The following is a 17,391-nucleotide window of genomic DNA, read 5'->3' as shown; positions in this document are numbered from 1 at the left end:
GATATCTCATGACAATGGTCCAATTAAACCCAGAAAAGGCAGTATGTATACCAATAGATCCATCCACAGGTAGCTGTTTGTACTAGGTTACCCCGCTGATAATTTCTCTTTAATCTTCATAAGCATTGGTTGAAGGAAAATCTTATTGTTTAATCAAGGCCGACTCTATCATCTGGCTTTTGTGCTGACATTTGCTGCTATAAATTGATGACAAATTACTGTTTATTCTGTGGTTATGTAACCATAATTACAGAATTAGCCTGAACCCCCATTAATCGAGTCTGCCGATTACCAGGGACTGTCTGTATACAGTACTGTATAGTAGTACTACATACATAAATTGTTTTACTGTATGTACTACTATGGTGTTCTATAATATTCACATCACTCTTGCATCTTATGCCCAGCACAGTTCCTTACGATGCTTCTGATTGGCTGTTGATAAGCCAATCACAGGGCTGGAAAGTCTCTTGAGAGTTCATAAAATGATAGGTAGGGCTTATCAGTATTATGAAAATAACAAGCAAAAGATTTAAGAAAATTAATCTTATCTTCGTATAGTCAGGTGATGCTCACATGATTACTCAATGACGGCATCATCGTGATCACGACCCCTCAATAGAAGTGTTATGGGGGAAAGAAGAATAGTAAGATTTCATTATAGTCACTCATTATCACCATCACCCTTTCATATCCTATTGTGGAAATTTATATGAAAAAAATTGTTACAAAGATATTGAAACCTTATGGAGGAAATTCATTCATCCCAATGATTTCTTTTGCTACAATCAGTCCTCCTATATCTCTCATGATTCCTTTTTATTATAGTACGACTTTCTTTGTAATTCTTATATCATTGTAAAACTTGAATCATTAGCTTGTCGATGTTTAGTGATATAATTGGGAAACTACTTTTCTGTGGGTAAAACTGAGTTGTAAATAAAGTTATAACTTTTGAAAGAAATGTTTGCCAGGAGAGGTAGGAACTTACATCCCGATCACATGAACTAGAGAGAGAGACGAGTTTTCAGTCCTGTGATTGGCTTAAGGGCATCGGTGGGGTTAGTGGTTAATTTTGAGTGACTGTTTTCAAACTTCCTTAGGTATTTTCGCTAGTTTGACCGAAGGTGTCCACAAAATTTCAAGTGAATTGGATGAAAACTACTAATATTTTTCCTTTAAACATAACCTTTTTTTGTGTTTTTTTTTTAAGTACAGCCAGGAACAAAACCGGTGTTGCCCTGCCAAGCCTGGCTCAAGAGAGCTCATGACCTTTTTGCCCTGAAAGGTGGCCTTCGTTCAAATAACCAGTACATAGTTAGAATGGTTTGAATGGGAGGAGGAAGGAAATTACCATAATCAGGCAAAGAAATGCAATAATGAGAGAGAGAGAGAGAGAGAGAGAGAGAGAGACGAGAGAGAGAGAGAAGAGAGAGAGAGAGAGGAGAGAGAGAGAGAGAGAGAGAGAGAGAGAGAGAGAGGGGTCCTCCCGTCTTATGTCACCTGGATCCACTATTTGAATAAGGGTAAACGTTTGATATGTTATTTGGAAGTGGGCAAGGATCACTAAACCATAAATGGCTCTCTACCAACTTTTGCTTGGCTGCATCTATTTTTGTCTAGATTGACTGGACTATAATTACCTGTATTACCAATAATATACGATTCTAGACACAGATGTTACACACCAGGTTTTGTAGCCATTGGTTGTATGAGTCATGAAAGCATCCATTTTACAAGAGTATTTTATTAATTAATCTATGCTTAGAACACGTTACTTTTTATGATAATCTAGTACTACAGGATTTGTATTTATGGCATAACTTAGTTGAGTTACCAGTATTTGAGTGTGATGGGCCACTTGGCTCCACCCTTTGCAACCATCTAGGCTACTTACAGAAAGTATTTTAAATTGCTATATTTCTTATATTTATTATATTGTTTCCAAAACTCTTGGTGAAAATGGTGAAATTAAATGCAGTGAATGTGTGCATTGTGCATTAATGTAGCATTAATATAATGATGGTGGGACATAAAGGATGTAGATGTTGCAAAACCGTATACTATTAACATTATTTAGTGTCTCAGATTATTGGGTGACAGTCTTTAGACCTGGTTCTCCCTTGAGGTAACGCGCCACACACAGCCATGGACGATCTGTATAACGCCAGTGGTCTTGACAGTTGTGTGTTTGCATCCTTTTAGGTATATGCTCAACAGAGTTGTCTTTTGTTTGCCGCCGCCATCCCTACAAACATTGCCATAGATGATTTTCTGGGCTCAGCTCGTGTCGGCCTATGAAAGTATCCTTAATATCATTCTTTCTAGGTAAAATTAGCCTAAAATTACCAGAGAAAAACAAAATTAAGAAAATGTCAGTAAACTGACTCGCTCACTCTTAAAAAGAAGTGTCGGTATGATATAGGGGCGAGTGTGGAACACTACCACGAGACAAACACCAATTAGAACTTCCCTATCAGAATCCCCCCAAGAGAGAGCTGATACCAACGGGCGATGCAGCCTCTACTACTACTACTAGAGGACGCCCACGGACAGCAGCGCCCCAGCGGTAATCTTAATTTTAGCGCCAGCGACAAGTCGCCCTTTCTTGTGCTCGTGCTTTTCTTGCGAATTTATCCGCATCTGTATCATGGAACGCTCTGCAATCGCCACGGCTAAGTTAAGTAACTCATAAGTAACATTTTACTGTATTTTTGTGTTCCGGGTACCAGATATTTTCCTTTTTATAGGCTCATATACGGTTTCCTCGGTTGTCTCGTGGCGGCCATGCCGCCTCGTAAGAATTCCCGGTCCTCCATACTGGGACTTCTTATGCTTATTGGGCTTACTTTTTCACATTCATTGTTTACATCGAGTTTTAGCTAGTTCAGCCCTCCTACCATTCTCTTAGTTTGGTATTTAGGGCTATTATTATTATTCTCGGCCCAGCATCCCGGCTCTTGCTCTACATCGGCTATCGCTGGCTCCGAGGGTAGGCTTCTGTTTCTCGGAAAAAAAAACAGTCTGCCTCCTCCTGGGCTTCTTTTCTCTTTTACTAAAAGTGTCCTCTTCCCTCCTTTTTCGATGTATGTTATTATTTTTAGGGGTGTTAGGGCTAGCCTAGGTGGCTTTGTTCCACATGTTGGTACAGCTTGGTTCACGTGGCCCTACCACGGTTGTGTTGCTCGCGGCCTAGGCCACTTGCGGTCACGTGTCTATAGCACCTTACCCTGCCCCTTCCCTCCCTCTCTGATGTAGGGAGGAGCTGGGGGACCCCTTGGTTGTCATAACAACCTCATCGCCTTCTCTCACACTCTCGGAGGTGACGGGGGGTTCCGCCAGCAGGGGGTATAGGGCGACCACTATGAGGTACCGGGTCTCCATACGGGTATTGTTGGTGAGGCGGGGAGGAGTAGGCCATCCCTCCCCCTTTCCTCGCTCCCGCCGTGTTTCGCCGGGACCTCCCTCCCCCTCCCCATTGCTCAGCCACCTCCCCTACTTACGATACGAAAGGAGCCTTCCGTCGCAGCGGGGGCCCCTTTGGTTATAGGATATTGGCTCCGCTAGCGGGCAGGGTGGGCGCTATGGATGGTCGATTGCTTGCCTACTATACCTTGTATCTCTCCCCCGCTACCGGAAGGGAGCTTACCCTTACCTACGCACTCTTCTAGTAGACGGGTGGAGAGAAGTTGTTTTAATGTTGTTTTGATTTTGTTATTTTAAGGATATACCCTATTATAAGATATTTTACAATGAATTGTGTGTTATTATATTCATTTTATCAACCATCCCCGCCATTGTCCGTCGTGGTTTCCATTACCACCACTCCTAGTTGGTTGATTCTTGTGCCTCCGCCATTGGCGGAGCCATAGCCTATCTTCCAACCTGGTTACCACACGTATTTTAGCGGGGCTCTGGTTTTATCTAACTTTATCGCTCCGGCACCAGCGGAGCATATGTTAGGCTGTAAGTGTTTACTCTGTACTCATGTACTTTTTCACTTACAGGCTACCAACTGCCAGGTCCCGGCCGTGTAATGCGACGTAATATGACCCCTGTGGACATGACTAGTGCAGGTCTCACGCCCCGTGTGCCACGTCGTACAATGAGACGATCGTCTGGCACCACGAAGCCTGCGCTATATGCTACGACCTGGTCGCTCAGCTGGGAGATGGGGTATGTCCATTATAAGGTTACTTATGATTTTACTAACAACTTCTAGTTCGTAAGTTTGTTAACCCTGTCCGCAATTGGTAGCTAATCCCACCTTTCTTTCAGGCTAGCGGTGTGAGGGAAGTCGCCCTCGCCACCCTGAAAGCGTGGGTGGGCGGCTTTGGGAAAAACGCCGCCAAGGGCCAGCCCTACATATTAGATAGGAAGTTGGCCATCCAGATCTTCCCTGCGGGCAAGTCGACGGGCTACGTCGACCCCTTGTCCGCCGCCCCAGTGATAGCCTCCATCCAGCAAGAACTCCAGCAATCGTTTGGGGTCGTAGCCTCCCAGGAGTCAGTTCCGGACGTCGCTGCCCTGGACCTGAACCTCGAGCCGATGGCGGTAGTTAGTGAGGATTTGTTGGTTGAGGTAGGTTTGTCGGGCGCCCAAGGTCTTTCCTTGGGCGCTCCTGGATCTTCTCCTGTCCCTTCTTCTTCCGCCTCTTTCCAAGGCTTTCCGGGATCCGAGATCCCTAGCCGCCCTCCGCTCTCTCTGTACCTCCTAAGGAGAAGGGAAAGAGAGAACCGAAGACCTTGTCTAAGACGACTTCTAGGAAGTCGTCTTCGTCTTCTTCGGCCAGGAAGTCGTCGACTTCATACGCCGATGCGGTGAAGGCTAAGCCGAGCTCTTCCCAGTCGAAGAGCTCCAGAAGCAAGGCTTCGAAGGAGAAGGCTCGCGCTACCACCGAGTCGCTGCCTTCTCCCGCCTCCGCTGCCCCCTCTCCGGCTATGCCGGCAGGGGTGGCAAGCACCAGCTCCTGCGTTCCCTCTTCTGTCTCACCAGGAATGATGGAACAGGTAGGGGTGATGGTAGGTTCCCAAATTTCGGCATGGGGAACACGTTTTTGTTTTGAGCAGATGTTCGCAGCAATTATCGAACAGTCTGTCTCAAACTGGACAGACTATCCAGGACCTCTCTAATAGGATGAGAGAGAATGAGGATCGAGTAGCTGGGCTATCTCAGCTCCTCCCCCAGTCTCCCCTGCCTCTGGAGCACGGGGATTCTCCAACTTCCGCCTTACGACTCCTTGCCAGCTTTCTCTATGGAGAATCCATGGAGAGTAGCGGCCTACGCTTCCTTTTAAGGACGGGTATGATTTCGATCCCGGAAGTTTTGGTACTCGAAGGATTGAGGACTTCGAGTTTCTATCCTCCGGGTCTGTCGCAGCCTTTCATCGGGTATGCTAGGCTGACGCCAACAGCTCTTACGAGAGAGGACAAGATCTCGAAGGAGTCAGTTCTCTACAGTAGAGATCACGCCCAACGAGAATGGGTTCACTGCCTTGAGGACTGGGAGTGTACTAACACTAGACTCCAGGCCTACAAGAGTCCCATTCACTATTTTCGCGACGGAAGAGGAGGTCTCTCTTCCGTTCGCCACGAAATTGGTGGAGAAGGCTCTTCAGGCAGTCCTCAAGGATGAGCCCATTCCACAGTTGAGGGAGTCGGAATCTACTTCTCCACTCTTCCCCGCCTTCGGAGAGTTATGGGAAAACCTGCCAGCTACATTCACGCTGGGTAAACTCAAGCCGGACTGCGCCATGGACCAGTTCGGTGAGAAATTACCTAGGCTGCCGGATTCCCTAATCCAGGCAGAGTTCGATGCGCGAACTAGGTTTGGCAGGTCCCTTAACTCTCTTATCGTTTTACGGAATGGCTGCACTTTCATACGCTAACGAACCGCTGTTCAAGATTCTGGCGAAATCACAGTTTCAGACGGTTCTGTCAGACGCTTTTGACTTCTTCCAAGCCAGGAGGAAACTGCCGGAAGCATGTCCTTCAAGAGTGCACTATCAGGCACGAGCCTAATAGACTCTTGGCTGCGAGCATGTGGGGAGCGGATCTCTTCCCAGAGTCGCAGTGAACGAAGTCCACACAGAAGCTGCTAGACTCAACAGAGCCTTAGAGCTAGGTGGGGTATTTCCTCTAGAGGAAACAGGAATCCGTTCCCACTGCTGGCAAGAAACCAAAGAAGGCTGGTAAGAGGTTCCAGCCATATAAAAACTTCAGCATCAGCAGCAGTTGTTTGTGCAGGCAGTCCCAGTTACCCAACAGGGACAACCTGCCACATCTAAACAGACCCAGCCTTTCCTCCTGGTGCCCCAGCAATCGCAACCTTCTACTTCCTACGCTATCTCGCCTGCCTTTAACCTGCTTATGAGGCTCAAGGCTACTCTCAACCGAGGGGGTAGGGCGAGAGGTTACTTTCGTCATCGTGGCGCAGGAAGGGGCACAAGGAGTAAGCAGTTCAGAGGAGGGCGTGGTGGCCAACCCGCCCCCATCAGCAATGAGGCTCCCAAGGTAGGAGGGAGGCTGTTCCTCTTCCGCCACAGGTGGGGTTCAGCAATTGGGCACAGAGCATAGTGTCCAAAGGATTAGGCTGGAGTTGGATCAAGGATCCTCCTCCAATCAAATCATTTCATCAGGTACCGTCAAAGGAATTGATAGATTACGCGGAAGAACTCCTTCAGAAAGGAGCTATTGCGAGAGTCAAAACATCTAAAATTTCAAGGGCGCTTATTCAGCGTGCCAAAGAAAGGCTCAACAAAAAGAAAGTGGGTAATCTTAGATTGTCAAAGCTAAACTCTTTCATTCGCTGCGACAAGTTCAAGATGCTTACCCCTTCTCTCGCAAGTAAGGACCCTACTTCCGCGTGGAGCCGTCACATGCTCCATCGATCTTACAGACGCATACTATCATATCCCTATAGCCAGGCACTTCCGCCCATTCCTAGGATTCAGGCTAGGAAATCAGACATTCTCATTCAAAGTGATGCCCTTCGGTCTGAATGTAGCCCCCAGGGTATTCACAAAGATAGCAGAAGTGGTTGTACAACAATTGAGAGCTCAGGGAATCATGGTAGCGGCATACCTCGACGATTGGTTGATCTGGGCACCAACAGTCGAGGAATGTCTCGAAGCTACCAAAAAGGTAGTTCACTTTCTGGAACATCTGGGGTTTCAGATAAACAAAACAAAATCCAGACTTACCCGGAATCTCATTTTCAGTGGCTAGGAATCCAATGGGATTTGTCTTCCCACAATCTTTATCAATTCCAGCAGTGGCCAAACGGAAGGAAATAGCAAAATCTGTCAGGCAATTCCTCAAATGCAAACAGACATCAAGAAGAAACCAGGAGAGAATCCTAGGGTCTCTTCAGTTTGCTTCGGTAACAGATATCCTTCTGAAAGCAAGGCTGAAAGATATAAATCGAATTTGGCGGTCAAGAGCAAACTCCAAATATCGAGACAAGTTGTCAGTAATTCCTCAGATCCTCCGCAACCAACTACGGCCTTGGTCAAAAGTAAAGAACAATTAGCCCAAGAAGGTACCCCTCAATATCCCCTCCCAGTGTTAACCATTCACACGGATGCTTCCCTGTCCGGGTGGGGGGGATACTCTCAGTTCAAACAGGTTCAGGGGACTTGGTCAGTCCAATTTCGCCAGCTCCACAATAAAATGTGTTGGAAGCAATGGCAGTATTTCTTACTCTGAAGAGACTGCTTCCCCCGAAGAAGTCTCATCTAAGGCTAGTTTTGGACAGTGCAGTAGTAGTTCACTGCATCAACAGAGGAGGGTCCAAATCCAAGCATGTGAACCATGTCATGATAGCCATCTTTGCATTAGCAAACAAACACAAATGGCATCTGTCTGCCACTCACCTGGCAGGAGTAAGAAATGTGATAGCAGACGCCCTGTCCCGGTCAGTTCCTCTGGAATCAGAGTGGTCTCTGGACGTCGGGTCATTCCAGTGGGTAAGCCGGAGAGTCCCAGGTCTCCAAGTGGATCTCTTCGCCTCACAAGCGAACCACAAGCTCCATTGCTATGTGGCCCCCAACCTGGACCTCTGGCTTATGCCACGGACGCCCTGTCGTTGGATTGGAATCAGTGGAGGAGAATTTATGTTTTTCCTCCAGTGAATCTGCTCTTGAAGGTCCTGGACAAACTAAGGTCTTCAAAGGGATAGTAGCTCTGATTGCACCGGATTGGCCCAAGAGCAACTGGTATCCTCTTCTTTTGGAATTGGTCGTCGACCTCAACGGATCCCCAATCCCAAACTGTCACAATCAGTACAAATGAGGACTGTGTTCGCTTCCTCAAGAACTCTCCAGACCCTAACTTTATGGACTTCATGAAGTTTGCGGCTAATAAAGATGCTGACATTGATCCACAGAACATTCTCTTCCTAGAATCAGATAAGAGAGAGTCAACCATTAGACAATATGACTCAGCTGTTAAAAAATTAGCATCTTTCCTGAGAGAATCGAACACCACAACCATGACAGTTAATTTGGCTATATCCTTTTTCAGATCCTTGTTTGAAAAAGGTTTAGCAGCTAGCACGATTACCACTCACAAATCGGCTTTGAAGAAAATCTTTCAAGTAGGTTTTCAGATAGATTTGACTGAATCTTATTTCACATCTATCCCTAAAGCCTGTGCTAGACTTAGACCTTCTCAGAGGCCTACTACAGTTTCATGGTTCTTAAATGATGTCCTCAAACTAGCTTCAGATACTGACAACTCATCTTGTACGTTCATTATGCTCCTGAGGAAGACATTATTCTTACTAAGCCTAGCCTCAGGAGCTAGAATTTCAGAACTGTCGGCTCTATCCAGGGATGCGGGTCATGTGGAGTTCCTCCCATCAGGAGAAGTTCTACTTGCCCCGGATCGTAGCTTTTTAGCCAAAAAATGAAGATCCTCTTGCAAGGTGGGGCCCCTTGGGAAGGTTATCCCACTTCCACAGGATCCTTCTCTCTGCCCCAGTATCAACTCTTAGAGCCTTTCTTTCTCGTACTTCTTCTAGATCCTCAGGTGCTCTCTTTATGAGAGAAAAAGGTGGTACTTTATCAGTTAAAGGCATTAGACAGCAAATCCTTTACTTCATTAAACAAGCCAACCCTGAGTCATTCCCAAAAGCACATGATATCAGGGGAGTAGCCACCTCAATTAATTATTTCCAACATATGAACTTTGAGGATCTTAAGAAGTATACTGGATGGAAATCCCCGACAGTCTTTAAACGGCATTATTTAAAGTCCTTGGAATCTTTAAAGTTTTCAGCAGTAGCAGCGGGAAACATAGTTTTCCCCTGATACTGTTTAGTAGTTGTAGTATTGATCCAGGTCTCCTTTCTACCTACTTCAACCAACATGCCTCAACCTATCGTCAGGCTACTCAACATCATAGCCTTAGCCGTTGTATCATATAGTGGATTGTCCCTTATTTTTTTGCTAGGGACAACCACCCTTGTACTGATATGTACTTCAGTGTTCCTACCCTTATTTTTATGCTAGGGTAGGACACAATATGTTTGTATATTCACCAATTGAGTTTGTGATGAGCTTCAGTCACAATGTGTTTGTATAATATTTGAATTAATTTGTATTAATGATGGATTTGAGTGTACCTATCCTTATTTTTTATGCTAGGGTAGGTACACATGTATGTATATATTTGTAATTATATATTCTATTAAGTAAATCCCAAATTTTCCTTATTTTACATGCATATCTGTAATTTTTAATTATCTACCATTTAAGTACTTTAAGTTTACTAACATTCTGTTATTTATTATTGTAATAAGTTAGTTTAAGTGCTTAATTTGTATGCTGTATTTGATTTACTTATATTATATCCATAATTTTAAACTGTTTTTCATTATTTCCTTTCCATCTTGTCTGTTTCTCTGGTACTCTTTCATAGGCCGACACGAGCTGAGCCAGAAAAGGGATTTTGACGAAGGAAAAATCTATTTCTGGGTGATTGGCTCGTGTCGCCCTATGAAACCCACCCCTTTTTTATGGTTTGTTTTCCCCCCTTGCAGGACAAGATGTATTTATTTTTGTTTTAATTAAGGATGACCGCTAGGGGCGCTGCTGTCCGTGGCGTCCTCTAGTAGTAGTAGTAGAGGCTGCATCGCCCGTTGGTATCAGCTCTCTCTTGGGGGGATTCTGATAGGGAAGTTCTAATTGGTGTTTGTCTCGTGGTAGTGTTTCGCCCACACCCCCTCGCTATATCATACCGACACTTCTTTTTAAGAGTGAGCGAGTCAGTTTTACTGACATTTTTTAATTTTGTTTTTTCTCTGGTAATTTTAGGCTAATTTTACCTAGAAAGAATGATATTAAGGATACTTTCATAGGGCGACACGAGCCAATCACCCAGAAATAGATTTTTCCTTCGTCAAAATCCCTTATATAATACAGGCAGTCCCGGGTTACGACGGGGGTTCCGTTCTTGAGATGCGTCGTAAGCTGGAACATCGTCAAAAATCCTAAGAAAACCTTACTTTTAATGCTTTGGGTGCATTGAAAACTATGTAAACTGCATTCTTATGGCATTTTTCATAAAAAAAACTTCAAATATTGATAATTTTGCATTTTTGTTGTCATATTTCATCTGCCAGATGAGCGTTGCAGGCATTGTAACCCTGGAAATAATGTCTGATGAATATAATTGAAAAGCGTCGTAACCTCAGAACGTCGCAAGCCGAGACCGTCGTAACCTGGGGACTGCCTTATATAGATTATAGTGCACAACATTAGATACACAACAACCGCAACTAACACTTACCTAATTGTAGATAATCTTAATTACCAAATAAACCTCCACAAAGGCTGAAAACACGCGACTGTTAGACCACTGGCATTATACAGATCGTCCATGGCTGTGTGTAGCACTTTACCTCGTGGGAGAACCAGGATTCAAATCGATGACGATAGTAACAGACCTTAACCAGATATACAAAGTTGATCTCGGTAACCCTGTAACGCTATGTGCCAGCCGTCATGGCGAGTTTAAATCATTGATATTAACTGTTATCAGTATAGGTATTACTATAAACACCTTATAAATGTTGATAAGCGACCCCCGTCAAGCGTTACATTAAGGTCACCCAATATCACCTGTCCCCATCACCTTAAACCCCCACCTAATTAACTTCCACCCCCTCACCTCCTCATGTTCGGGGTTTCAAGGTCTTACAGTTATTATGAGATCATTCTGGTGGATGTTTTTTGGAAGGTAAAATAATACTCTGATGACATTATTTCATACGCCATTATAATAAATTTCCAAATGTTTACAATTATTTCATTGCCAAAAGTAAAAACATGGACATGTAAAAGACGGAATGAACAGGAGATATCGAAAGTAACGGGTTTCTTGAAAAGCTCGGAGGTGGAACGCCAACAAGGTGTGTTGGACATCAACCGCTGCAGCGGTGAAGCGACAAAGGGGGAGTGAGTGAGCAAGCGTGAGCCGTGGGGTAGGGATGTGGGACGGGTTAGCTAAGACGCGACTGATCTGCCCAGGTCTAAGACTGTCACCCAATAATTTGAGACACTAAATATGCACTAAATATAATATACCCCAACATTATTATATTAATGCACCAATGCACACATTCATTTCATTTCACATAATTTATTTTCACCAAGAGTTTTGGAAACCATATAATAAATATAATATAAGAAATATAACAAATTAAAATACTTTCTGTAAGTAGCCTAGATGGTTGCGAGGGGCGGAGCACAGTGGCCCATCACACTCAAATACTTGTAACTCAACTAAGTTATGCCATATACAAATCCTGTAGTAGTAGATTAAAATATCCAGTAATGCATTCTTTGCATAGATTAAATAATAAAATACCTTTTGCGAAATTGATGCTTTCACGACTTCATACAATCCACGGCTACAAAACCTGGTGTGTAACATCCTTGTGACTAGATTCGTATATTATTTGTAATACAGGTAATTATAGTTCAGTCAATCTAGACAAAAATAGATGCAGCCAAGCAAAAGTTGGTAGAGTATCCATTTACGGTTTTGTGATCCTTGCCCACTTCCAAATAACATATCCAACTTTTACCATTATGTATTCAAATAGTGGATCCAGGTGATGTAAGACTGAGGACAGAACGAGAGAGAGAGAATAGAGTTGCTCATAGGATAATGAAACACAAGGATATTTCCGTCAGAATAATATCAAGATGAATACCGTAGTCTGTTTCAACAATATTTAAGGCTTTTTTTATATAGACAATATGGAGACTATTTAAAACAATATGATGTGATCAGATTTCATAATTATTTTCCAAAATATATATGAAAACATATTTCTTGAAGCAGAAGGTCTCGAATACATCTATCAGATTAATAAACTAAAGAGTAAAAGCTCTTCTTCTTTCTTTTTTTTTTCTTCTTTTTTTTTTTATGCTCTCTCTCTCTCTTCTCCTCTCTCTTCTCTCTCTCTCGCTCTCTCTCTCTCTCTCTCTCTCTCTTTTTCATCTCTCTCTCTCTGCATATATATATTTCATTCATTATTGCATTTCTTTGCCTGATTACCGTAATTTCCTTCCTCCTCCCATTCGAACCATTCTAACTATGTACTAGTTGTTTGAACGAAGGCCACCCTTCAGGGCAAGAAGGGCATGAGCTCTCCGAGCTAGGTTTGGCGGGGCGACACAAGTTTTGTTGCTGGCTGTACATCTTTTATTTATCATTCAATTTAAATAAAGTAAATAATAGCAGAAAGTTTAATTCCTATCAAATGAAATGGAAACTCAAAAATCTAATATGTGATGTATGCTATTTAAGAAAAATATTTTTAAAAACAATAAAAATACCATAAAATTATATATTACATCTTGGTAAAAAAAAAATTGAGAGAAAATAAAAGAATTTGCAGATGTGTTCTCTCACTATCTTTGTTTAAATTGCTTTTTAGATTATTAGATTATTGGAATTTGAATGTAGAAAATGTATGTTTTGAGAAAAAAACTTAGTTTTGCTAACCATTTATTTTACTTTTAGAAGTGTATAAAGTTCCTTGGAAAAGCCTACATGGCACCTGGTCTCCTTTCTTTTATAAGAGATATTATTCCCTCTAAAAATAATTTATCACTACAAGAAAATGGTTTATATTATTTTTGAGGGGTTATCATAGAACGTCATTCTACTCTTGTGCTGCCAGGTTTTTAGGAGGCTAACGAGCCCCTCCTTCACATCCTCCTTTTGATGTTCTTTGCTTCTTTTGCTTTCTTGAATGTATAGCACACATTAGTTTCCTGGTCTTCTCTTTCATCCGAAGGCTCCTGATTAAACACCTGCTACATCAGGGACAGCAATTAAATCTTGAAAATCCTCCTCCTCCTCCTCCTCCTCCTCTATTGCTTGCTTCTCTTCACTTAATAAACTTTTTTGGCATGTTGGTAATATATAGTATAATACACAATTGATGTCCAAAAGTCTGAGGAAGTGTTTCAATCAATTGAAAATAACATATACACGCTTACATAAAACATATAAGAATTCTCTCTTGGGACAACTGGCTCCCATTATTCAGTCACGGGAAGAGTTGCCATCTATCAGGAAAACAGTGTACAGCATATGAAACAAAATGCAATGAAAAGAAATAAATACTTGAAGAATGGATGCAAAATGAAATAGTAAAACCACCCCTAACAAGACTTTTAATTCTCTACTTGGGTGTGGCCTTTAAATTGGCCTTTAAACTGTTTAAAAGGCTTCGTATTGATATTATCTTAGCGTGGCAATGGCCGGGACCCAGATCTGTGGAAATATGACGATAACTCATTTTCACGGATTTGAGCCAATATCACCAAAATTACAGGCCACCGATACCCTTAACAGCCAATCAGAGTGTCGTAAGGAATGGCGCTGGGCATGAGATGAATGAGTGATGTGAATCTATATATATGTAGTACACAGTCACACTATGTACATATTACTGTATATAGTATTTACTACTGGTTCATAACCTATTTTTTTTTTTAACTCATTCCAGGTGTGAGCAGCATCTTTGAAACTACCAATATTCCCATGATGAATCCTTTGAAGGCTTCCAAAAGCATTCCAGTGAACTCCCTTCAGCTTCAAAAGGTACTGTACAGTACTAACGTACAGTAATACTTTGGGTTACGAACCGATTAGTATACGAATTTTTTAACTTACGAAGTGACGCCCTCATTCTGGAATACGAATTTCACTTGGAATACGAATGCGCGAATTTCTATCATTTGAGGCCGCCTGCTTTGTTTACATCGGACATCGGATGAGCGTGGGATCTGCGAACGCATTTTTTTCGGCCAAAACTTAACGAGGGTCACGTGACTTCCTCCCACGCATCCCTTGACCCGTTTTAAACCATAACTCTTTCACTATCTCGCTGGCGAACGCATTTTTTTCGGCCAAAACTTAACGAGGGTCAGGGTGACTTCCTCCCACGCATCCCTTGACCGTTTTAAACCATAACTCTTTCACTATCTCGCTGGTGTTAAGATTGAACGCATCTGTCCGTGATACGCTCTCAAATTTGTTTAGTGATTTGCGCACGTGTTGTGTTTCCGTGATAGTGCTTATATTACTATTACCCAAATACTAAAGACAATGGCTCCCAAGATGACGAAGGCAAGCAGCAAGAAGGAAAGCATAAGAAAGAAGGAGATGATTACAGTCGAAATGAAGAAGGAAATTATCCAAATGCATGATAAAGGCGAGCGCGTGAAAGACTGCAGCATTCTTCAAGCGGTCGCAATCAACGATCTGCACTATTTTGAAGAAAAAAGAAGAAATTAAAGCCAGTAAAGCATCAAAAGGTGTCACAGTATTGACGAAACAACGGCCTTATATTCTCGATGATGTAGAAAATTTGCTCATGGTTTGGATAAACGAGAAGCAGCTGGCAGGAGATTCCATAAGTGAGAGCATCATTTGCGAAAAGGCTCGTAAGATCTACGAAGATTTGAGTAAAAATGAGCCAGGCACATCAGCAGACAGTGAAAAAGACAGTTTTAAGGCGAGCCGTGGCTGGTTCGAGAATTTTAAGAGAAGGACTGGCATCCACAGTGTTGTTCGCCATGGTGAGGCTGCAAGCTCAGATACGAAGGCGGCAGAGGCTTACGTAAAAGAGTTTAAAAGGCTCGTGGATTCCGAGAAATACCTCCCCTAACAAGTCTTCAATTGCGACGAGACAGGGTTATTCTGGAAGAAGATGCCCAGGAGGACGTTCATTACGGCAGAAGAGAAGGCACTTCCCGGTCACAAGCCATGAAAGACCGTCTAACCCTACTGTTTTGTGCTAATGCCAAGCGTGGGGATTGGCAAGGTTAAGCATCTCCTCGTGTATCACTCGGAAAATCCACGCGCCTTTAAGAAAAACAATGTGCAGAAGAAGCTGTTGCATGTTATGTGGCGATCTAATACAAAGGCTTGGGTGACAAGGATCTTGTTCGTCGAGTGGATGAACGAGGTTTTTGGTCCCGAGGTGAAGAAGTATCTCCGGGAGAAGGACCTCCTAACTCAAAGCCTTACTTGTGATGGACAATGCTCCTGCCCATCCTCCATCCGTTGAAGAGGACTTACTGGACGAATTCAAGTTCATTAAAGTCAAGTTCTTGCCCGCCAACACCACTCCAATACTCAGCCCCAATGGACCAGCAAGTTATTGCCAATTTCAAGAAATTGTATACGAAGGCTATGTTCCAGCGCTGCTTTGAGATGACGGAAGGCACCAACCTTACCCTCAGAGAGTTTTGGAAGGATCACTACTCTGTTTACAACTGCCTCAATCTGATTGACAAAGCCTGGCAGGGAATCACCAGGAGAACCCTCAATTCTGCATGGAAGAAACTGTGGCCCGACTGCGTTGCTGAACGAGATTTTGAGGGGTTCGAAACCGTCGAGAAGGGGGCAGTTGAAGACGAGATTGTATCCTTGGGCATGTCCTTAGGGCTGGAGGTTGACACGGACGACATCGAGGACCTCCTGACTGAGAACATGGGCAGCAGCTGACGACCGACGAGCTGTTGGAGCTACACAAGGAGCAACAGAGACAGGTAACGGAGGAGATCTCATCTGAGGAGGAGGGGGAAGACGCTGCACAGTCGCTTCCTTCGAGCGAGATCAAGGATTTTTTGAAACACTGGGAAATTGTTAAAAGTTTTATCGAGAAAAATCACCCGAATAAGGCTGCGTCAGGGCGTGCAACAAATTTGTTTATCGATAATGGGGTGGGTCATTTCTATAAAATTTTAAAGAACAGGCAAAAGCAAGCCTCCATAGAAAAATATTTTTTCAAAATTGTGAAAGACGACACAGTGTCGCGTAAGCGTAAAATTAGTGATCGTAGTGAACGGTGCTCTCTAGAGAAAGAACCAGAAAGTCTTCCAGAAGTGTTCACGGAGGGAGATTTCCCCCCCAAGCCATAACCCTCTCCTCCTCACCCTTCCCCTCCTCCCGTCTCCGTCAAGCCAGCAGCCACACTCGCCAAAGGTAAAGTTCAGGTTTTACTGTGCATGCATATTAAATCTAGTGTTTATATTTAATTTCATTCTTCAATTTTATAATTTTATGTAATTCCTACACGAATTTTCAACCTTAGTATGAAAAAAAATAAATGGAAAAATATGAATTGAAATGGTCATTCATGGTCGGGATTCCGCTTAGTGAAACGCATTATTTGCTTTTTTATAACATTCTTATGGGAAAATCCATTTAGGTACGAATTTTTTAGGTTACGAAGCAGGTTCTGGAACGGATTAAATTCGTAACCCAAGGTATTACTGTATACATATGGTAATCTTCAAATTTTTTTGTTTAAATGGTTTTAGAAATTTAGAAATGTATAATACATAAACTACAATAGTAGGTGTTGTACTGTACAGATTGTATCATTATTCCAGAACTGGAAGTTAGCCCGCTCCTCCCAGCTCAGCTCACCCTCTCCAACTGAATCAGATACAGTGATCCCTTCTTCAAACCCCAACTCGCCAGACTTTGTACCCTCTTAATGTCCATCAGGTAAGGAATTCTCCATTTTTAAATTATTTTTATTGTAGTATACACTATGTACATTGGTACCTCGACATACGAAATTAATCCGTTCCGAGGCGGCTTTTGTATCATGAGCTTTTCGTATCTTGAACTGCATTTTATGTGTAAAATGCCTAATCCGTTCCAAGCCCTACAAAAACACCCCAGTAAATTTTATAATAAAGCTAAATTGATCAATAAACAATGAAATACTACAACTAGTACTAATATGTACGTACCTGTAAATAATGTGTATTAGTGTACATGGTATACAAGAAAAACTGTACGTACATACGTACGTATGTAGCAAAATGTGGAAGCTTACCTTTCGATTGAG

At 42.8% G+C, this 17,391-nt stretch overlaps 1 long non-coding RNA gene across 1 annotated transcript in view; it reads left to right on the top strand.

The window, feature by feature from the left end:
* The window catches only part of LOC135213413 (uncharacterized), a 44,245-nt gene extending 27,202 nt beyond the window's left edge, over positions 1–17,043 (top strand). The window contains exons 2-3 of the long non-coding RNA XR_010314112.1: positions 14,029–14,123; positions 16,925–17,043. This is a non-coding gene — a long non-coding RNA (uncharacterized LOC135213413). The remainder of the gene's footprint in view (positions 1–14,028; positions 14,124–16,924) is intronic.
* Positions 17,044–17,391: the final 348 nt, after the last annotated feature.

Source organism: Macrobrachium nipponense, chromosome 42, assembly GCF_015104395.2.
Source record: "Macrobrachium nipponense isolate FS-2020 chromosome 42, ASM1510439v2, whole genome shotgun sequence".
Taxonomy (NCBI): Eukaryota; Metazoa; Arthropoda; class Malacostraca; order Decapoda; family Palaemonidae; genus Macrobrachium; species Macrobrachium nipponense.
The sequence above is the reverse complement of the archived record's forward strand: the minus strand, read 5'-3'. Positions and strand labels throughout refer to the sequence as shown.